The 23050-nt window shown below is 43.8% G+C and overlaps 2 protein-coding genes across 2 annotated transcripts in view; one reads left to right on the forward strand and one right to left on the reverse strand.

The window, feature by feature from the left end:
- The window catches only part of C9H18orf63 (chromosome 9 C18orf63 homolog), a 60657-nt gene extending 37983 nt beyond the window's left edge, over positions 1-22674 (reverse strand). The window contains exon 1 of the mRNA XM_046672006.1: positions 21264-22674. The gene's annotated coding sequence lies outside the window, so the exon portion shown is untranslated. The remainder of the gene's footprint in view (positions 1-21263) is intronic.
- Positions 1-23050, forward strand: part of LOC124244644 (cytochrome b5) — a 33670-nt gene that overhangs the window by 2313 nt on the left and 8307 nt on the right. The window lies entirely within an intron of this gene.

A 23050-nucleotide genomic window follows, 5' to 3' on the forward strand; every position in this document is an offset into this window, starting at 1 on the left:
TTTTTCAGAAAGAGATAATAAGGAAGAGAAGATGATTAAACTTTACCGTAAACTATGTACTTCTACATTTCATTCTTATGAGGCAGAAAAGGGGGAATTGCAGTGTTCTGAGTAAAACTGGAAGAGATGGGAACAAGCTGTTCAGTGGGTAAATTCGCTGACGACAGTTTCCTTCATTCTCAGTTTTCAATACTTTCTTTGAAAGTAGCTTGGGGAGAATGCCTCTCACATAAGATGAGATGAAATGAGTTCATCATTAATATTTGATAACATAGCGAGATAACTAAAAACTACTATTTATAATGAGAAATAAAAAGTTTACAGCGGCTCCTGTATACTTTACTTTTCTCACTTGGCACTTGGTTAAGTGCTCCTAGAACAGCCTACCTGAGACTTGAGTTTGGGGCCTCTCTGCTCCCTGGTGTTCACGCCCTTCCTTTTGATCAGTCCATCCAGTATCTTGTAGTGAAGACTGGAACTCGAGAGGAAGAGGCATCATTTCTATTTGCAGAAGCTTCCGTTAGAGGAAGCAGGAATAAGACAGAAAGCTGTGAGTCCAACTGGAGTCTAGTTCAGCAGTCGGGAGTGGACCCAGAGAGCAGTGTGAGGCATTGGTTGTCGACTTGGGTCAGTAGATCCTGAAGTCAGCTGTGGCAGGAGTTTGAAGGACGAGACCTGCTCGGTTAAGGTAGAAGTGGAAAGTGGCTGCCGCTTTGAAACTGACCGACTGGAAGGATGACAGCATGTAGTGAGGAGGAGGCTTGCCAAGGTCTTGTTCTAGCCGGTCAGCAACGGGACCAGCCTTCTCTTTTGGGACGTGTTTTCTATTTGCCGTTTTACTTTCCGTGAGCATCTCTGCTTAACGTGGTATCCTGGTCTTTGGCTTCCCGCCCCGAGCAGGGCCATCCAGGATTCCCTGCAGGCGGCTGCCTGCAACTTAAACAAACACAGACTTTCTCGTTCAGAGAGCTGCTGCAGGACGCTCCGCCAGGGCGTCAGGGCTTTTCCTTCTTCCTGGGTCCCTCCTGTTTCCGTGACTGTCTTAGACGTCGCTGTTTGTCTCATCCCTACTTTTGAAACAGAAGGGAGCCCTGAAGATCTCTCTCCCTCCCTTGCCAAAGCTCCGGAAATTCATGCAGCCTTTGCATGTCAGCTAAACAATAGTCTACTTTCCCTAATTTACCTAAGTATGTACTTTTTTGGGGGAAGGGGGCTTCCTGTCTCCAAAGTGAACCTTCAGTTACTGTGGGCTAGGTCTCCTTATACTAGGAATTCACCCATCCATATGGACAGCATGATTTTTTATGGCTTCTTCCAGAATATCATAGATTTACATGCACTTCGGTATTCATGTGCAGAGAATGTATACTGTGATGCGTGGAAGGGGGTCCTGGTCTGCCACTGACACTCGCTAGGCCTCAGATGCCCTATTTAAGGTAAAATGGGAGGATGATAATAGTGCCTACTTCACGGGGTTATTATAATAAAATAATGCTAGTTAAACACGTAACACGATAGCAGCCGTATCGTCTGTACGCAGTAAAAGCAAACTCCTACACTAGTGCAGGGTCAGGTAGGGTGGTGGCTTTCTTTCTATAGCATCCTGTGTAGCTGAGTGCTAATATGAGATTTTAGGTAAAGGTGTAAATCTGGCAGGTGATGTTGAAATAGAAGAGTGTTGTAAAAATTATAGCCTTCCACTCAACACAGGTGAAGGTTCTGAGTTGTGCAATGAGCTCTGTCTCCTGAAATAATAGCCTTATTAAGCTGTTTTGTTGTTCAAGAGGAGGTTTGACACCTGAGAGGGAAGGCTGGCTTTTTATTAATGGCAAGCTAAATAGAACCAGGTGTTTAGTTACTATCTGATACTGACCTACAAGATTATGAGCCTTGTTGCCTATATATTTTGAGCTAGATTTTTTTTTTGTTTTTCAATCCTGAGTCCTAGTTTTTTAATTTATGTTTTGGCAGTTGAGTCTTATCATATCTGATTATATTTTTAGTAGGGTTAATGATTATAGAACTTTGAGGTGCAGTCATTTGAAATGAAAATGTAGATGTTTGGGGTCAGGAAGAAACCTGGTTTGCTTTTCCCTTTCTGTGATTCAGGCAGCAGCATTGATTCAGTTTTTAGAAGAGCTGTAAAATGGGAAAATGTAGAAGGCAAGAAGGAAGTATCACATAATTGATGACCGTTACCTTAACTTGCTTTCAGTTCAAGTCAGTAGATGTTTAAGTCTTGAAATAGATAATCTTCCTGAAAAATGCTATGAATCAGAATGCCTTTGTGTCGAGTTGCCCCGCTGCTTTACATGATCAGAATGGAAACCTGTTTCTGTAGAACATTTCCTGTGATCCCGGGGTTCCGACGCTCTGGATCTGTCTTGGATGCTCTTTAACAGCATTCTGCCTCCCAAAGCTGTTAACTCCTGACTCACTTTCACTTTTAGAGTCTTAGGCAGGGTTCTTTATAGGAAGTTTTGTTGTAGGGACATACTTCTTGTTATTTTCCTTGAACATGGCTGCCTACTTTGCAGAGACCTGTGGTTCTGAGCCTGGGAGACCTGACTGCCCTGGGGATCTGGGAAGAGAGTGTGGGTACTTGAGACTCAGTGTCCTTAATTCTGAAAAACACAGAGGACCGTGTATCTTTACTCTTGACGGGTTGCCATATTTAGGGCTAAAATCCTAAATGCATTTGCTTTTTTCAAGGATGTTTGATAATGTTCCAAATCTCATACTATTAAAAAGCTGCAGTTGGAAATATGTCTTGGATGAATGTAAACTGGGAACATTATTAATTATTATTTAACATACGTAGTTTGGTAAATAAAACTGAGAAAATGTGAAATCCGTAGGAGAATATAGAGGGATCCTTGATGGTAGAGGTGGCTCAGGCATCTTGGGTAAACAGGTGGCACAGCCACATCTCACAAGGCCACCCTGGGAATGTGAGCCTGTGGGCAGGACCTCTTTTATATATTTCTACAAATTTTTTTTTTTTTTTGGGAAATTTTTGCTACTTTTGAGAAGAGGTTCCAAGAGTACTTGTGAGGCTACTTTGTTTCGAAACAGACAAAAAAGAAACCACTTAAGATTAATTTTTGCTTATTGTTTATCTTTAAGGTGGATGGAAATTCTAAATAAGGAAGGGGGAACAGATTATACAGGCCAGCATGGGTAAATCAAGGAATAAATAACCCTCCTTTCTACTTAATGCGGGTGTCTATTATTCTAAAAGTCCTCCAAAACCACAGAAGTTAACCAATAAGTACTTTTAATATAATGAAGGCTGAATAACCCTGGTCCCACTAGACATCCGTGGGAAGGCATTGGATGGTGATAAGGAAAGGTAGATCCAGTCCTAGACCTGTTGTTGAGGTGACCTCGGCAGGTCAAGTAAATTCTCTAAATCATTTTTTTTTTGTTCTTAAATGGGGAATATTCCATCATCTGCATCTACTTCAGGTTTTTGAACAATCCTGAAGAATAATGTGTGTGAAAACACTTGGAAAAGTATGTCAATATTTTGATTAGGTTAAAGTTTTCTTATAAATTGTTATAATTATTTTTTGTTATTGGGTAGGTCCAATATTTATTTAATGTTGGCCAGTGAACAAAAACAGTTCAAAATACAAATATTCACTTGAAGTATAGTTTTTCAGGAAATATGTGCTATGCATAATGGGTTATCATCTCTGGAGCTTTTAAAAATACAACTTTATTTTTTTGGGGGAAAAGAATACACGATTATTATAAGGAATTGGACATTGTGGAAAAGTACAAAGAGGAAAATCAAAGCTGCCCAGAATTCCACTGCCCAGAGCTGACCACCATGGACGTTTTGATGAACGTTCTCCACACAGCTCTCTGTGCATCCACCCTCATGCATGGATTTGTTTTACATAAATGGTAAAATACTACACGTGCTATTTTACAATCTGCCCCCGACCCCCTCATATGTGGAAGGCGTCATTCCATTTCAGTAAATAGTAATTTTCCTGGCTGCCTCCTTGTTATATAGATATATCATAATATATGTAACCATTCCTCTCTTCTTGCACATTTTGTGGTTTAATGTCTTACCTGTGATTATGTCCTAGGTAAATCCTTACAGGTGGGATTGTTGGATGAAAGGCTATATATATATACACTTTTTACGTTTTGGTGTGGATCCCGAAGTGCCCATGGTAGTCATTCTGGTGCTGTGACCCCTCACAAGGGCTCACACACTAGGGAGTGTTTCCCCAGGTCTCGGCTCTCTTTAGTAGCTGAGAAACTGGGGTGACTACCCACTTCATCTCCTGAGTTATTTGGTGTGTATTTTTGTCAGAAGGGGAAACACAGGGCGACGTTTCTCAGCCCCTTTAGTATATAAATTCTCTTAAAAGTGCAGCTGCAGCAAGTAATACCTCATTTATCCTAAAATTAGCCCTAGTTGTCAGTGCTAGTCCATTTCAAAGCACTTAGAAAAGGGGCCTGAGGTAGCCGCAGACTAAACAGCGATTCAAAATAGCCGGGCTCAAAGCCATTCTCTACGTCTTAATAAATTTCCTTTTTTCCCTATTACCATTGAACTGGGTTGTCTTGGGAACATCCACTTACATGTATTTATTAACTGGCTGCTTGTCTCTTTTCCTAAGTCCTGCGTGGGGACCAAAGAGTGAGTTGAAGATGTGGAACTCAGTTCACACTGGGTGAGCAGCCTTTGGCCTGTGTAGCCTGTTGCTAAGTGACCTTTGGTTACTGAGAGCTGACATCTCCTGGATGATGGCAGGAGGTAATTTTCTTACAGCTGTAGGATTGTGTCTCTAATCCGACCCGTGGGTTCATCGTGTCCAGAACTGGCACTGAACTGGTACTGATGCTTGGGGGCACCTGGAAGCAGAGTGGACGTGAGGAGGAGGGCGAGGGCGTCATTAACTGCTTCTGGGCTCCGTCAGGGTCTTCTGTGCCTGGCTCGCTGGGGTGGCAGCCTGTTGCTCTTCTGTCATGAAGGCTTTGCATGTGTCAGTTTCTACCTGTTTCTCTCAGGGCCTGCTGTTGCTTGTCGTTGACCGGCTGTTCACTGAGCCTTGCACAGCCGTGTCAAAAATTGGCCAGGACACAGAATATGTCCGGCCTGCTTTCCCCTCTCTCCGTCTTCAGCAAGTGTTAAATAAATATCATTCGTACTCCCTCTGCGTGTGGAAATCTCCAGTGGGCCAATGGTAAAAGTGACAGCAGTCACTTCTGAACATTGACTGACATTCAGTCTGTGCGGCGAGATAGTGTGCTAACTGCTTTTTGAGCATAAAACCCTCCCTGCATTTGTGCTTTTAATCCTCAAAACAGACCGCTCAGGTTGGTGGTCATGGTATTCTCCTTTGGAAAGGTAAGAAAAATGTGGCTTAGGAGGTTCGGTAACTAACTTGAGTCATTTTATTGTGTTGTGTTCTAGAAGGTGAAGGAAAAGCCCATTCCAGTTTCTCAGAGGGAAATTTTTAAGTAAAGTGAGTCCTGGAAAGTCTTCAGGGCCTTAGTTTGTTCCTGATACATCTGGCATCTGCATTGCCTTAAGAATCAGTGTGGATTAGTTTAAGAAAGAGAGTGTTTACAGACGAGTATAGGCTTGTGTGAGGAGGTTAAGTGGCCTTTGGAAAGGCCTCCCTGGGAGAGACTGCTCTGAATGAAATCCAGCGAGGTCAGTGCTCTGATAAAGTCCCTTCTGGGTTTGCCTAATTCCTTCCTGGCCCTTCCCACACCCTCTCTCATCGCCCGCAGGTCCTGTCCTCTCAGCTGCAAGAGGTGCACAGGACACCCTGCTTTTCCTTGTCTGCCAGCATCGCCATTTCGTGTAAATAGCCCCTCCTGGGGAGCCCCTGGGGGAGAGTCCTTCCCTCCTTTCTTGTTGCATCTGTCACACGATTGCAGGAGTTGTTACACCGTCCGTCTCTTCAGAGCACGTCCTGACGCGGTCTTCGGGATTTCAGTGATTCCATCTGATTGGTAGTGCTTCGAGTTTTCAGTTTGAGCCATGTATGTTATTACACGAAAGAATGCTAATTTCTAGAAGAAACACAAAAAACATCGTCTTGTGGGAACAGATTGTTGTTTCTCCGCTTAGTTCCTTTCAATGGCTTCCCAGTGTGGGTGTGTTTACAATAAATCCCATCTCTGTCCTGGTTTAAAAAGCTCTGCTGATCCGGTCCCCTCCCTCTCCCACCTGGGCTGGTCACACCATCCCCCGCCCTCCACGCCCAGTCGCCTCGCCTCTGTTTCTCAAACAAGTCAGACTTGTTTCTGCCTGAAAACCTTGCACTGGTACCCCCTGTGCTTGGTGTACATGTCCTTGATTACCACCCTCTTCAGGTCACGGCTCGTTGTCTTTCTCCCAGAAAGGGGAATTTTCCGTCACGTCATCCTGTGTTACTTCTCTCCCAGCACTTTCTTCAGTCCGAATCTGCTGTTTTTCTTGTGTTAGCTCCCTTCCTCCATGACACAGTGGGCTCGCGTCCATCAGCTGTGCCCCCTGCCACATGCCCTGGCACACAGTCAGCGCTCAGTAGGTATTCCTTACGTGGGTAGCAGAAGAGAGTCCGATGGAGGAACGCACACACAAACCCGTCCTCTGTTACTATCTTAGTTACCTTTTCCTTTTTTCACACAAATGGCACATAGTGGTATTATTAAAATGCGATGTCTTCTTGGTCCATAGACGTTTGCCAGGGATTCTGGTCCAAAGGATTGAACACTGAGGAAATAGTGGGACTTCTCATGACAACTCAGATTATAACAGAGCCTCAGAGTGTGGAACCGAGAAGCCATTGAGCAAGGCTCCTATGAAGTAATGGAAAGAAAGGGCGAGTCAAAGGTGAGGGAAAGACTCTTGTGTTTGCCAGTGTGGCCCTGCACAAAGCTGTGCCTCCACTTCTGCCTGCTCCTGGGTCCTCTTTCTCACGCAGACATTGCTTCAGCCACTCCCCGTTGGTTCTTCTGCCTCAGCAGGCCCCCTCCTCACTCTCACCCCGCTGGATTATTCTCATCAGTGTTAAAGCATGCTGTTGTTTCTCTTAGTTTGTAGCACATGTGCATGCTCTCGGGCGTGTGCACTCTCTTGACTCCTCTTCCCCTCCACTCACTCCTCGTTTTCTGCTCCCCTGTGGCGTAAACCCGCTGGAAGGGTGTTGAGCCTGCTGTCTCCGGTTCGTATCCTCCATCCTCTCTTGAACCCCACTGATTTCCCAAAACTGCTCGGTAAGGTCTGCAGCGATGCCGCTTGTCAGTTCTCAGCTTTCACGCCTGATTGGTCAGCACAGCGCCACACAGATGGTCGCCTCTCTGGGAAATACTTTTTGTGCTAGTTTCCAGGAGGCCTTTCTCTCCTTGTTTTCCTCCTACCTCACTGGTCATCCTTCTGTCCCCTTCTCTCTGACCTCAATGTTGGTGTGCCCTCAGCCCTGGTGTTCTACTTTCCCTTGGCCATCGCGTCTAGTGTCGTGACTTTAAATGTACTGACAACTCCTGAATTTTTATCTCCAGGTGAAAAAGACCTGTCTCCTATCTCCTAAACTTTGTATTCTTGTGTCTGCAGTCCACTTCACATCTCCACTTAGATGTCTAATAGCCTTCTCAAACCTAACATATTAAAAACTGAACTGATTTTCCCTCGCAAAACTTGCTCCATCGTCGTCCTTCCCCATCTCAGTTGATGACAATTCTATCCATCCAGTCACTCAGGTTAAAAACCCTTGGGTCATGCTTGACCATTCTCTTTCTTTCACTCCCCACATTGAATCTACTAGGACATTCTTTTGACTCAACGTTTATAATGTAGTCAGAGTCTGACTAACTTCTCCCACCTCTTCTGCTGTCTCCCTGGTCTGAACACTGTCACCTCTTGTCTGATGTCCCTTGCCCCTGACAGTGTACTCTTAGCACAGTAGAGAGACATTTTAGAATGTAAGTCAGATCATGTCACTTTCCTGTTCATACCCTTCAGTGGCTAATTACACCCCAATTTTAATGCTTAGGATATAGCTGTGGTGATCAAGAAAGTGTGGTCCTGGCAGACAGACATATACGTAGATCAGTGGAACAGAGTAGAGAACCTAGAAATAGACCCAGGCAAACATTTCCAACTGGTTTTTGACAAAGATGCAAAAGCAATTTGGTGGAGGAAGGATAGCCTTTTTAACAAATGGTTCAGGAACAGTTGGACATCGATAGTCAGAAGTAAATAAATCTTGACCTAAACTCTACCCTGTATACAAAAATTAACCCAAAATAGATCATAGATCTAAATATAAAATGTACAATCTTTTGAGGAGACGAGATTAGGCAGAGTTCTTAGACATGACATGAAAGCATGATGTGAATAAGAAAAAATGGATAAATTAGACTTTATAAAAATTAAAAACTTTTGAGCCAGCTCTGATGGTCTAGTGGTTAAAGATCAGTGCACTCCAGGCACGGAACCACACCACTCGTCTGTCAGCAGCCATGCTGTGGTGGCATCCCACATAGAAGAACTAGGAGGACCTACAACTAGAATATACAACTGTGTACTGGAGTTTTGGGGAGGGGAAAAAAAATTGAAAACTTTTGTTCTTTAAGAGACCCTGTTAAGAGAATGAAATGTCAAGCCACAACTGGGAGAAACTGTTTTCTAATCTCATGTATGACGAAGGACTTATATCCAGGATATATAAAGAATTCCCTAAACTCAATAATAAGGAAACAAGCAGTTCAGGTAGAAAATGGGCAAAAGACTTGAATAGACATTTCTTCCAGAAAGATACATGGATGGCAAATAAACACATGAAAAGATGTCCAACATCATTAGCCACTAGGGAAATGCAAATTAAAACCACAAAGAGATAGCACTGCACACCTGTTAGAACAGCTATTAGAAAAAGTACAAGTAACACCAAATGCTGGTGAGGATGTGGCAATATTGAATCTGTCGTGCATTGCCAGTGAGAATGCAAAATGGTGCACTCTGGAAATCAACCTGTTCATTTTATGGAGTTAATCAGACACTTACCGTATGACTCAGCAGTTGCATGCCTGGATGTTTGTCCCGGGGAAGTGAAAACTGTGTCCACGTAAAAGCCTATTCACATATCCCAGTGACTAGAACAATGCTGGCACATGGAGAGGACTCAAGTTGGTTGATTGAATGAATAATTAAAAGTTGATAATTGTAAGATATTAGAAAATTGATACAGAATGGCTATTGGATGAGGTTAATTTCCTAAAAGCTTGTTTCGTTTCTCTCTTGCCCCCAGCTGCATGTTTCAACCGAATTTATTATTCTTAACACAAGACGTAAAAGGAAAAATAGGCCTAGCTATTTGGCATTGAGGGGGAAAAAAAGAAAAGACAGAACTGGTGCCACCATCAACCGCCCCACCCCACCGCCCGGCCACGGTCTCAATGCATCTGTTCCCATCATCTCTTCATTTGGCCATTCTGACTCGGGATGGGTCATAGATAGACAGAGTACAGCCCCTCGTAGATCATAACACATCTGTCAGTGGGCCTTCAATTTTGGTGGCTTGGTTTATTCTTCTGAGGAAATTGGGTTGAGTTTGGTTGCAAGGCAAGCAGTGCGCTGTTCCAGCGCGTTGCCTGGCCTCACTTCCACAGCGTCCCCTGCTCTGGTGCCTCAGAAGTGGGCCTGACCCTGCCTCTTCCCTCTACCCCAAGGTCATTACCTCACAGTCAGGGCTTACATTCCCTTCAGACATCAGAGGAGTAGTTGTGTCTCCAGTTGACTCACTTGCTTTATTTTTCCTAGTGAGACGAGTTTAGGAATGGAAGAATTAAAAGTATTGGTCAGAGCATCCTGACCAAATGTGGAATTACCTTTGATTCATGGTACATTTTAGGCCAAACATTTACTATTTCAACTCTAGAAATAACCAAGAAGGATTTTGTTTCTCTTTTTTCGAGGAGAGAGTATCATAACAGCATTCTGCAGGAACTCTACAGCCCACGACTGCGTCACCTATCTGTCTTCATCCCAGTGACCTCGAAGAGTTATCTCGTGTAGAAAATACTTGTCCTTACGGTATCTTGTTTCTGTTAACTCTTGTGTTTTGCTTCTGTGGCTTAGAATCAGGCTAGTTGATAAAATCCATAGAAATCACTTGAAGGTAAAGGGTGGGTGGAAAGAAGAGGGTCCCTTGAGATTTGGTGCTGGACTTGGCCTGCAGCAATTTAAAGGGCCAGGAGCTGTGCCATGTCTGTACAAGCTTCTTTGTGGCAATATCACATGGGGGTGGGGAGGAGCGGGAACTAAGTTCCTATTGCTTGAACGACTATCATATGCCAGGCCTTCCACTAATTATACCATGTCCTCTTCTCTGCAGTGTAAGATGGGGGAGGTATTTAATGATGGGGAGATGGAAGCTCAGAGAGATCCAGCACCTGCCTGGGTCACCCACTAAGACGTGGCAGAGCTGGACCCTGAATTCATGTTCCTCCACCTCCAAGCCTGTGCTGTTTCCATAACACCGTGCTGCCTGGACGGAGAAGCTTTGCCAACTGGAGGACAAACTGTAGCTTCTAGAGTACTTCTAGAGGATAATGCAGTAACCCGAGGAGTGCAAGGAGGTAGAAGTTAGAGCCCCTGAAGGGATCAGGGAGGCATCACAAAGGCGAAGGGGCTGGCAGTGGCCTTGGGCCAAATATGTGATTACTGAGGGGTCTAATTTCACATTTTGATAAATGACATGGGAGAGGGTCGTTTATAAAAGTAGATGGGAGGTGCTATATACTTCGTTCTCCTTTCTAATTGCTCCCCCCAACCCAATAACAAAAACAAGTGAAAAAACTGCCCAACAATGCATTTTTATACGCCTGAAATCCGGTTATTTTCAGAACCTCCAGTTCCTCCGAGGAGCCATTGTGTTTCTGCCACTTGGCTTCGTCATGTCCGTTTCCTTTGCTTAGAATGTCCCCGCTTGCTCACTGGGTGAACAGCTGCTGAACCTCTCACAGTGGAGTTGGAGCCTTCCCTCCTTGGTGACCCCTTCTTGGCCCCCGGCTCTTGGAGAGTTGATCCCTTCAAATGTTGTGCCGTGGCTCCTGTATCTGGTGCTGACCATGTTTAGCTATTATTTGTCTACATGTCCGTTTGTTCATGAGACTGTAAGTCCCTGGGCGTGGGGGCCATGGTTCACCCACCCTGGTAACAGCCCAGCTTGGCGTGGCACTTGGCGTATGTCTGAGTGAGCGGATGGGTCTCAGAAGCCAGCTGGCTGAATGCACAGACAGGCCTGGTTCAAGTTTCATCTGTGATCTTCAGAGTGAAAGGGAGAAGTAATTCAGGTGATGCCCGTGAGCCCCTGGTCCCTGAGCTTTGAGGATTCCATGAGGGTGCACATACTGCCCCTTGGCAGTGCAGATGTGGGTGCCAGCTCCTTCACGGAGTGGATGATGGAGGCGGAGCAGAACGAAGTCTGCTGAACCCTGCCAGTCTCCAGGCCATCACCCTCTGCCTTCTCGGAAAAACGGTGTGTAGAAATGTTAGAAAACATTTGGTCAGACTATCTTTTTTTTTTTTTCCCTAAGTCTTATATAAATTGTTCACTCTCCAAACTCATTTGAATTGTTTTCATTTTGGGTTAACCATTGAAGATACTCCCCCCTTTTTTTTGGTGAGAAAGATCGGCCCAGGGCTAACATCTGTGTCAGTTTTCCTCTATTTTGTATATGAGATGCCACCACAGCATGGCTTGCTGAGTGGTGTGAGGGTCTGTGCCTGGGATCTGAACCCATGAATCCTGGGCCGCTGAAGTGGAGGGCATGAACTTAACCACTCTGCCACTGGGCCAGCCCCAAAGATACCCTCTTTAAATAAATTTTTTTTTTTTTTTGCCTAGTCATTGTTTACAGACAATCTGTTTACTCCACCTTTTTTTTTTGGCAGTGTTAAGTGTTTGGATTGAAAGATACTATTTAAGACTCCAGACCTGGTGGACTTTGGGTCCACATAACATTACATTTAAGTGCAAAGGCATTTTTCTGATGTTTGTTTTGGCCTGGTTAAGCAAGCCCTTGGAGGGAATGACTTTGACCTGACATGTATTATGATGCTGTAGTCTAGTTCTTCATACCCTTCTGGGTTTTTTATAGGGACAACCTTGTAGCCAGCTAGAGCCCTGAGATAGAAGAGTGTGTGTGTGTGTGTGTGTCCTCTGAATCTTTCTTAGTTGGTAAGGCCCAGGAAGGCAGGGCAAATGACAAAATTTCTCAGAGTCTAGATGAAGTGAGAGAGATTTGCCCCCAAATTCCCAAAAGGAAAATTTACGAAGAAACCTTATTTCTAAGGCGTCTTATCTAAAGTCACTTTGTTCAGAAACATAAAAATGGTCATTTAATTTACATGTTTAAAAAAAAAGTGGGGAGGCTGAACTATAAGTCAGACACCAGGGTGCTGGTCCTGCTCCTCCATGAACTGCCAGTGTCACCTTGGGCTTAATTTCTCTGGGTCCCAGTTTCTTTATCTGTGAATTTAAGGATTTGGGGCTCTGAAGGTTCTTTTAACCTCTGAACTTCTACGATTTTAACCTTCAGCCTACCCTTTTGAGCCGAGATCTCCACTTCAGTTTTATGCTTTTGATGTTGGGCTCATAGATGAGGATGAGGCCAGTAGCACTTTCAGGAAGCCTCTAGAGAGTGGTTGATGAGGAAGGCTGGAGCCTGTGACGGGTAGAGGGGAGGCGAGGGTCTGGAGAGGCCCAGCCTTTCATCCCATCACTCTGCTTGTTGGGAGCTCACAGTGCTCCTTCCTGTCTTCCACTGCACACTGGCTCTCAAGGCCTGATGTAATTTGGTCCATTCTAACCATCTAGCCTGTGTTCGTCAGGGTTCTCCAGGAGAGAGAACCAACAGGAGGTACACACACACAGACACACATACATATGTACATCCATCCATATATACATATATATATATGGATGGATGGATGTATAGGAAGAGATTTATCATGAGGAAGACCCAGAAGTCCCAAGATCTGCCATCTGTGAGCTGGAGACCAGGCGGGCTGGTGACGCAGTTCAGCCCACGTCTGCAGGCCTCAGAACCAGGGGAGCCAAGGGTGTAGACCCCAGGCTTGGAGCAGGAGGAGATGAGATGCCCCAGCCCAATCAGTGAGGCAAGAAAAAGGGGCAAATTCCTCCTGCCTCTGCCTTTTGTTCTGTTCAAGCCCTCGATGGATTGGATGATGCCCACCCACATTAGAGAAGGCAGTCTCCTTTACTGAGTCCACCGATTCCAATGCTCATCTCATCTGGAAACACCCTCCCAGACACATCCAGAAATAATATTTATTCTGGGCATTCCTGGGCACAGTCAAGTTGATGCATAAAATGAGCCACCACGCAGCGTTATGTATTTTGCTTCATTCAAACTTATCTCTTCACTGACCCCAAGCATGCCATGCACATTTCAGCCAGTAAGCCTAAACATCTACTCTCTGTCCAAATTCTGACTCTCCTGAAGAAGCCTCAGTGATTTTTTAAAGTCTCCCTCCCATCCTTCTAGACTTCTACTTTGTTCAGTCGACAATTAAGATGGACCCTTGGTATTTCTCTAATTGTTTAATGTCTGTGAAGAACATTGTCCTAATTTGATGTTAAGTCTCTTGACCCTGGGAACTATGTTTGTTTGCATCTTTTATGTGCTTCTGGACTTTAGTGTTGTACCTGGCACGTGGTACTTCTTGACAAAATGATTGATGTCGTAATTAGAATTAAGCGTAGAAGAGCCCCAAATAACTGTGCTTAAACAAGATAGAAGTTTATTCATCTGTCATAAAGAAATGAGTTTCCAGTCCAGGGCTAGTGTGCCAGCTGTGTTCCCTTAAGCCCTCTGGGGCCGTGCTTCCAGCTCACTTCTCAGCCATCCCGAGTGTCCGGCCCCTACCTTCATGTTCGAAGGCAGCATTCCCTTTCCAGACAGGAGGATGAAGGAGGGGATGTAGAGAAAGGGCAATGAGGGTGCACCACTCTAAGGGAAGATTTCTGGAAGGTACTCCTGACGCTTCTGCCTACATTTTATTAGCCAGAATTTAATCATGTGGCATACCCAGCTGCAAGGGAGGCTGGGAAAATCTCTAAGTAGCTGTTTTCCAGCTGAAAGTTTAAGTGTTCAGGGGAAGGAAGAAACACACACTGGAGCAATGATCCCTCTTCGCCCCGGCTGATTTGGTTGTTCAGCTGAGGGCATCTCCTGTGCTTTGTAGATGTTGAAGCTCTTTGTTGAGAAATTCAGGAGGCATTTATTTGAATGCAGAAATTCACCGTTGTAGGTTTTTGAGTAGGTACATGGAATGGTCAAAATGATATTTGAGGATGACTATTCTAAGCAGTCATGTAAGATGGATAAGAATGGGTGAGGGGCTGGAGAGGGGAAGACCAGCTCGGTGCCTGGAGCCGTGAACTCTGTGAGAAGCCCTCCTGGGTTTTATTTATAAGAATGGAAGTCTTTCCTGTTACATGAACACGACCTTCTAACCTTTGACTTTGAAATTTTATAAGTTGTTTTTCCAAAGCCACTAAAATGTGAGAATTCTAGAAGTTAAGGTCAAAGGCTAAGCAAAAATATTATCCTATATCAAGCCTAAGGCTATCTCATTTATGAAATTATTTGTATTAAAGGGGAACATAACTAGCAAAGATAATTCCAAAAATATAATTTATACCCATCTTTATTTTCTGGGTAGAGAATCTAAGGCATTGTAAAACAGCCATAGAAACAAACAGTAAGAACAAAGAATAGACCTGGAGAGCTTTTTCCCTCGGTAATCAGTTTCTGAATTAATAGTAATTGCACATTGCCTATTTGAATCTAGACTGACTTTGATTTTATTCACATTTTCTTTCTCCTTAAGATAATTGCATACATATTAAGAATTTATTTATTGAATCATCTGTATCAGGAGTGGCATCTCAGTTTGTCTTTTTCATCTTGCCGGTTTTTATAGGTCCATTTTTAGTATCTGCTGTTAAATATGAAATAGCACTTTCTTGCAATTTAAAAAATCCTAGATACTGTGGAATCTCTAATAATGCATTTATTCCTTTATTTAGCATTTCTCTTTGGCCTCATTCTAAAAAGGATTTGAGATGTCCTGCTCACTGTGTTGATTTTGTAAGCCTTGGCCTCTTAACATACAAAAGTAAGCAAAGGTCGCGCCTTCATTGATTATACTTATTCCGTACCTGACCCTTGATACATATGAACTGTTCTGCTCTGGTAAAGCATCTTCTGCTGGTTTAGTCTGATGTTTGTTTTCTCTGTATGGGACTTTGGACTCTTATTTTCATTTGGGAAACATTACCTGCTGTGTGTGGTATCTCTCACTACTCGTTTTTACTGAAGTAGAGACTGTCCAGGGGATAGAGGTTAAGGTGTGAGAAGGCAGCCTCCTAGGGACTGGCATTTGCCACTTGAACAGTCCTGGGGTGACGTCAGCGGGGCGTGGGAGGATTGCCCATCAAGTTTGGGTCCTGTTCTTTTTTATAAGGACCGAGGGTGTAAACCATTGAGCGTTGTGGCATTAAACAGGCCATGTGTCTTTTCTGGGAGGTTCTTGGAACTTTGGTTATGAATGAAGCTTATCATATGGTCTCCGAGGGGAGGCTGTGAGTGTGGGTTAACCCTGATAACCCTGGTATCTCTCCTGAAGGAAGCAATCCCAAAAGGACCAGAACTCCATCTGCACTGAGTGTTTTCAGATTAAAGCAGATTCTTACCCAGAGGGCATGTTTGCAAAGACGTAGGGTATGTGGGGTTGTGGTGAGGCCAGCTCTGTAAGTGAAGAGTGGCAGCTGGTCCTTGGTTTTAAGTGTGTGGATTTTTCCCAGCAGGTAACTCAACAGTGTTTACCTGAAAATACCAGCACGGCGCTATTCATTAAAGATGAAATGAGAATCTGAGCTTGTTTCTGTTTGTTACCATTGTCCAAAGGACTGTAAATATTGCTTATTTCTTTATGGCTATTTGGTGCCCAGTGCAGAAAAATTTGTCAAGTTTGTAGTATTTTCTTCTTTTTTGAGCTCTTACGTTTTTTAGAAAACAGGGGGTATATCTTTCAGACCACTGAGTACCATACAGGCTCAGTGAGGGCCGTTAATTGGAGTGACCCATTAGTGGGGGAGGGGTGGCCTCACCCTTCCTGTCAATTGTTCAGGGTATTGAGGGTTCCTTTGTTGTCGTCCTCCAACCAAATGACCTATCCTTTCCTTGAACCTACTGATACTCAATTTAATACTTTTCGTTTTCTGCCTTAGTATTTGTATTCCTCTCATTCGTGTGTGTATTTGTCAGACCCTTGACTTTGATAAATCCTCAAATACACAAGTGCAATTATAACTATTTCTTGCATTAAAGTGTAACTGAAAAGCCTATGAGGCCGCTTCAGACCTGAAGTGATTGTAAAACAAGGACTAAATCCATAAAACTGTTAATTTATGTTAAATTGATAAAAATAAGAAACCGAAATAAGCTATGTCATGCCAGCCTTTATTGCTCTGTCGTCATACAGGCAAGAACTTCTTAGCCCTAGCCTTCAATGCCCTCAGGTTGGCAAACTGGTGAACTAAGTCACACTGGATCCTAAAACCTGCCACACAGCCGCAGAGAAGAATCTTTCGTCCTTGGCCATCTTCGCCTTCTGAGTTGGCCTCTTCTTCTTAGATGAGTCAGGTGAGAAAAACTTTTTCTTTCAGAGCAGTTTGGTTTGTGCTGAACTCTTGTTCTACCAATGACCTCACTCAGAGCCTCCTCACCTTGACAGGAAGGGCACCACCAAAGGGGTCGCCTGATGCCCCTGCCGCTTTTAGCATCATACCACATAAGGGAGCACCCTTCTCAACGTGCTGAGCTCACCTTGACTTACATACACACAGTATGTGTGTGTGTGTGTGTTTGTGTACATGCACACATAATAAATGCACATTTCTTTCACTGCAAATGAAACGCCTTTTCACTTTTCACCTAGGTTGTCTCTCTCTCTTGAGAAAGGTTTGCATTGTTTGTGGCTACGCTCAAGAGCTAAGTGACTCACCTGCTCCTGCCTCGCAGGGAAAGTGATGCAAGTTCATGCTTCAGTAGTACTATGCATTGCGACATGTTTAGGACCTGTTGGGTAGTTCATGAATAGTCAAAACCGTGGGGCTGTATGAGTGAAGGCCAAAGGTCTCTTCTGTGTTATTTCTGTAAGCTCAAATTAATTGCACACTTCTTCAGGATCAAATCACATTGATTTTTCATGTACTTTTGTGTGTCCCACACAATGCCTTGCACATAGTAGGCACTCAGTAAATCTTTTGGTTAAATAAATTAGACAGCAATTAAATACGAAATTATATCATCCCTGAATGGTTAAAACTATTCCAGTTCAGGAAAAGGAGGGCAGTATGAACTGGAATAATTAGAATGAGAAAATTGTCCTTAACCACTTAACTGGTTATATATAATAGTTTCAAACCAACGTGTAATGATCTGTGCTTTTCTCATTTATTTATCCAACCGTTACTTACAGATACTTCTTTGTATCTGCCATGTGCTAGCAATGGTGATGAGCAAGACAGACAAAAGTCTCTGTCCTCCTGAATGTTACAAACAAGTTATATAAATATAAGTTCAGGTAGTAATAAGTGCTGTGAAGGAAAATCAAACAGGAAGGGGCGGGAGACCTGTGTGGGCATATGGGGCGGGCGCTTTTAGATGGGAAATCAGGGAAGAGCTCTGAAAAGCTGGCATTCTTCAGAGTTTAAACGAGGTGATGGACGAAACCATGTAAAGGTCTGGGAAGAGCATTCTGAGCAGAAGGCAGATGTGAAGGTTCGGAGAAGGGGCGAGTCTGGCGAGTTTGAGGGCTGCCAGAGACTGTGCACAGAGCCGAGGGAGAGAGGACTCCTCTTCGGCGCTTTGGATCATTGCAGATGTGGGGGACCGTCATCTTCCGTCTGTCACTGAAGCAGACCTGTTTTGCTGTTCTGCTTTGCCGTCACCTCCTTTCACTTCCGCTACAGCCAGCACCCTGGACTGAGCTAGCACCGGCCCTTTCCTAGATCACCGTCGTCATCAACTAAAACTCTTCGGAGCGTGATGCCGTAAGGGGAGTTGATTGTGAGAATGAATGGGAGGAAGCAGGAGACCGGTTAGGAGATGGTTGGAGTTGTCCAAGAGATGTTGGTGGCTTGGTCCAAGGTGGTGGCGGTGCAAGTGGGGAGAGGTGGTTAGATTCTGAGTATCTTTGAAGGTATCCAGCTGGATTTGCTGATGGATTGGAGTAAGAAGGAAAGAGGAATGAAGTTTGACTTCTGGTTTTTGACTTCTAGCAACTGGGTGCATGGTGGCAACATTTACTGAAAGTGGGAAGATTGGGAAGGAGTGCATTATGGGGGCAAGTCAAACCTTAAGTTTTGGCTATGTTATGTCGGGATGTGTGTTAGACCTTGAGTGAACGTGTTAAGTAGGCTGTTGCCTCAAGGGGGAGTCTGGAGGGATCGTTATTTGACTGTGTTCATTAGGGAACAGGTGGCACATATTCTGGGTCAGAGACTAGATAATAGGTAAGATCACCAGGAGAGCTAGCACAGAGATGGGAGGTGCTCCCCTGTTCAGACTTCGAGAAGATCAAGAGATTGAATAGTAGGAGCCAGTCAGGTTGAAGGGAAAATAGCAGAGGCTTTTGTCCTGCAAGCCACGTGAAGACAGCACTTCAAAGAGGAGAGATCCACTGTGCCAAAGCTGCTGCCAGGGTTTGTGCCATAGCACTGGACAGCCAGCTGTGATTTCAGGACCTGGTAGCCAGCGCTACTGTTTATGTCCCAGGAATTTACTGTGTCTTCCTGAAAGTGTCCTTAGGATTGGGTAGCGGTTGTGGCAGTTAATGTCTTTTGAATTATGGACTGTGCCCGTGTTTCATCTTTTCAAATGTATTTCCTATTATTTACCTGAAATTATAGATGCAAAAAGTGAAAGCTATTTCCAGTTATTTTATTGGTGTTCTCTGGTTTGTACCTGGGGGTTCTCATATGCTGTCAGAGCAGCGTATATTTGGGTAACTTATAAAGTGGAGATTTTGCAGAAGCAGACAGAGGGAATTATTGGCTCACTGACTCCTCTGAGATCTCAGTCCCTGCAATTGGCACCATCATCCATTCTACTGCACAAACCAAAACCAGAGTCATCCTGATGCGTGTTGTCTCTCATTCACCATCTTCACTCTGACAAGTCCTGTGTACATTCTGTCTCATCTCCATGCCTGCCACCAGCCCACCCTAGGCTGCTGTCGTCTTTTGCCCTGATTACTATACTGGCTTTAGACTGTGGTCTTCTCGGATCCTCTCCTGCCTTTGTATCTGTTGTCCACTCTGAAGACCAGGATATATTTTTGAAACTAAATCTGATTTTGTCACCTTCCCTCCTTAGATCCTTTCAATGGCTTCTCATTTGTTCCCAGGATGATGATACTAGGGCCTGCGAGCCTGTGTGGCCTGCCCTGCCCTCTCCAGCTTGCCCTTTCTCCTTCCCACTGTGGCAGCCTCTTTCTGCTCCTGAACTTGCCACGCTCCTTCCTCTACTGGACGTTCCTTCACTCAGTCTCTGCCCCTCCTTTACTCTGACTCCGTCTCTGCGTCTCAGATCTGAGAAGCCGTTCCTGAGTCCTCAGGATTATACGCGTTCTTCGTGGCGCTGTGCTGTTTTATTTCAGAGCATCGATTCTCACTTGCAGACGTAGAGTCGTGGATTATTCGTGTTGGATCCCTGTTAGATTGTGAGTTCCCCAGGGCAGGAGCTGTGACCTTCTGTGCTCACTGTTTTGTCTGGCACACCTTGGTGTCTGGCACATGAGGAAGCTGGGTATGTGTGTGTTGAGTGAATTAACTTTCTCACATAATAATACAAATGGAAAATGAAATCTTCATCTGGAAAAATGGGAGGCTTTATGTTAGAAGGATGGCTCTGGTGCAAATGGCTTGTTTTCCCATCGTTGCTCCGGTTCTGTCCTTGCTGGGTCCTCCTTAATGTCACCCCTGACTTCCCCTCCCATCTTTCTCTCTTTGGGTTCTGCAGCCGCTGTTGGCCACCACAGGGTGGGATGGGTGGCAGTCCTAGGGAATGGTGCTTGGCGAGGACAGATTTCTGATACGGACTTCACCACAGTTTGGCTCAGACTCTTAAGGAAAATTTCACCCCATTTGTTACCTCCAATCTTGCCTACAAGTGACAGCATTTTGGTCTTTTCCTTAAATCTTTCAGAAAATCCTCAGATAATTTCGCTCGCCTGTTACATTGCTGCTTTCCTTTTTCAAAGCCTTGCCTTTTCTTTGAGTCATCCCCAAATTCTATAATCTGCTCCAAAGGTAGCAGTAAGTTTTTTGAGAGTTTCTGGACAAAAATCGCTGACATACACCATCTCTGGGAATAACCAAGATGGCACCAACATCTGGCATTCCCAGTTCTTTGTCACTTACGAGTGCTGACAAGTAAGGCAGATCACCTCCTTTAATATTCAAATGTGATGTGTGCTTACTAAAGCTGCAGCATGAATTTGCTAACGAGAGTGAGGAGAGAGCAACAAGATGAATTGCTTTTTAAACCATCGCAATTCAGATTTGATTTACTTGGCAAGGTGTCTGTCTGTCTCTCTCCCTCCCCTGATCATAAATATATTTCAAGGAAAATATTAGGTACTGTGATAAGGCAATCTCATATCTTTTACTGTCTTATCAAGATTTGCATTATTTTGTTCCAAAAATCAATTTTTAGTCTTTGTTTTTCTTAACTAATTGTTTAAAAAATCCTTAGGGCAGGACAAAGGTCTTTTAGCATCAATTTGTTTATTCTATACTACATTTTTTCTTAAATAGTGGTCAGTGAAATTAATATAACCCTGGATATTTCTTTCTCACTCTCTCTTTCCCTTTTTTACTTATAAAACTGCCTTACAAATGGTTTAGGCAGAGTTTAAATCATAAAAACAGACAGACACACACACACACATATCCTTTTTTTTTCCTGTGCTTCGTCAGAAATTAAGTTGAGACGTAGCCCTTTTGTTTCAGGTTTAAGACTGCTGTTTACCCTATAAAGTAGAATGTTTACTTTCTCCATTTTGGCACTTTAAAGATCAGAATTCTTATTTCTAAAACTTATCTAATTTTATGACTCTTTGTAAAAGGCAGTCTATGTATTTAACCTCATTTGAAATTTTCCTTTGAAGCTAGGCTATAACCGAAAAATGATAGTTTACTCACGGAGGTTTGTCTGTCTTCACGGGTCCTTACCAGGCACGAAAAGCTAAGGAACGCCTGAGGTGAGCTGCCCACATGGAGGGAACAGCAGTCTGAATTGACATGCGTTGTGGGTGCTAGGTTAGTCATTTTATATCTCCCACGTTGTTGCTTCTGACTCAGTCTGAGCCCAGCAATAAGCAGACTGTTCCAGAAGCAACACATCCTGTTTTTCATTGCCACAGACGGGGAGATGCATCAGGAAGCTGCAGGCTGGTTTCAGAGTGAGACAGGCAACTAACTGCCTATGCCTGCTATACCTCGAGTGTGGCTCCGCTGTTTGTTTAAAGTGGGCTTCTAAATGCCCCCAATAGAAGAAATTTAATGAAGTTTGGAAATGTCTACACAATGTAACATTTTGTAGCCAATTTATAAAGCTATATTGAGAAAAGATAATGACAGTAGAAAATATTTAATAAAAATGCTGGATAATATTTATTGGTCATATTTTATGTGTCAGACACCTATATTAACACATTTAATCCTCAAAAGCAATAGGAGACAAGTACCATTATTTTCCCAGTTCACATAGTAGTAGTGACCACTAGGCAGTACTGTCTCTGTACTGTGTGTTGTAATCTGCTTTTTGTCTAATGAAACAGTATACTAAGGTAATGATCATGGTTTTCTTTTTAAAATTTTCACACATGTACATATATGTGTGTTCAGCCCTGTCTGGATGGCAAGATAGTGATTTAGATGATTTTTATTTTCTTTTTGTGCTTTCCTATTTTTCAGTAATGTGGATGGAGAACTTTTACAAATAGTAGAGAAAAAAGTTGATTTCTTTAGCACTAGATTGGTTTAAACAAAAGAGGAGGAGAAACAGGTTTCAAAACAGAATCACTGTCCACCTTTCTGAAATGTTAGGTGCTTTTGTGTCTTCCATTACTGGAGGAAATTAAGAAGACACCGCAGTCCGTCACGCAGGGGAGAACTGATCAATTATTGGACTCTTCCAGGTGATTTGCTCAGGGTGCGGTGAATTTGATCTAAGGAAATACTAAAGCTCAATTTGAGAAGGTTTTTTTCCCTACAAAAGTATTTAGGGTGGTATGACCAAGCACTTACTTTCTTTTTACGTGACAGAGAACTCCTTCCCTTGCCTGAGATCCTCTGGACTTCTTCAGATATCCTGTGACTGGGCCCCACTTGTCAGTCTCCCCTCCTGCATCGTGGCCATCCTTGTTTTACCAGTTAAAGCAGCTGGCACTCTAAAATGCTTCTGTTATGCAAAGGGCTCTTTCCACCCCTCCACCCGATAGAATGAACTCTTCCCTCTGCCTCTGTTGTTCCCTGTCGACGATGGATCCCTATGGCAGCTTCTTGAGCAAGTCGCTCCTGCACCTGCCTGCTTTTCTTTTCCTTCCTACTAGGAGGTAAGTTCTGCAAGAGGCAGGGGACTGGCTTGCCTGTCCAACAGGCTATACGCTGTCTGTACTTTGCTGGCACGCAGGGTGCTTTTCAGAGGTGAATTATCACCCGAGGTGTAATGGTGTACATCCACACTGAGACCAAAGAAGTCGGAGGTCAAGGTATAGGACTCAAGAAAAAGTAGACTGGGTAAAGATTAAGAAGAGTAATTTTAAGAGCTCTATGGAAAAGCAAAGAGGACATTCCCAAAGAATTAAAAATATGTGCCTGATGCTTTTATTGCCATATGAATAACCTGGGGAAATGACCTCTTTCTGTTAGCAAAAGGTTCTGCTGCTCTTTCAAGAAGGAAATTGCCTACAAAGGACTATGATCTC

This window comes from Equus quagga, chromosome 9, assembly GCF_021613505.1.
Source record: "Equus quagga isolate Etosha38 chromosome 9, UCLA_HA_Equagga_1.0, whole genome shotgun sequence".
Classification (NCBI taxonomy): domain Eukaryota; kingdom Metazoa; phylum Chordata; class Mammalia; order Perissodactyla; family Equidae; genus Equus; species Equus quagga.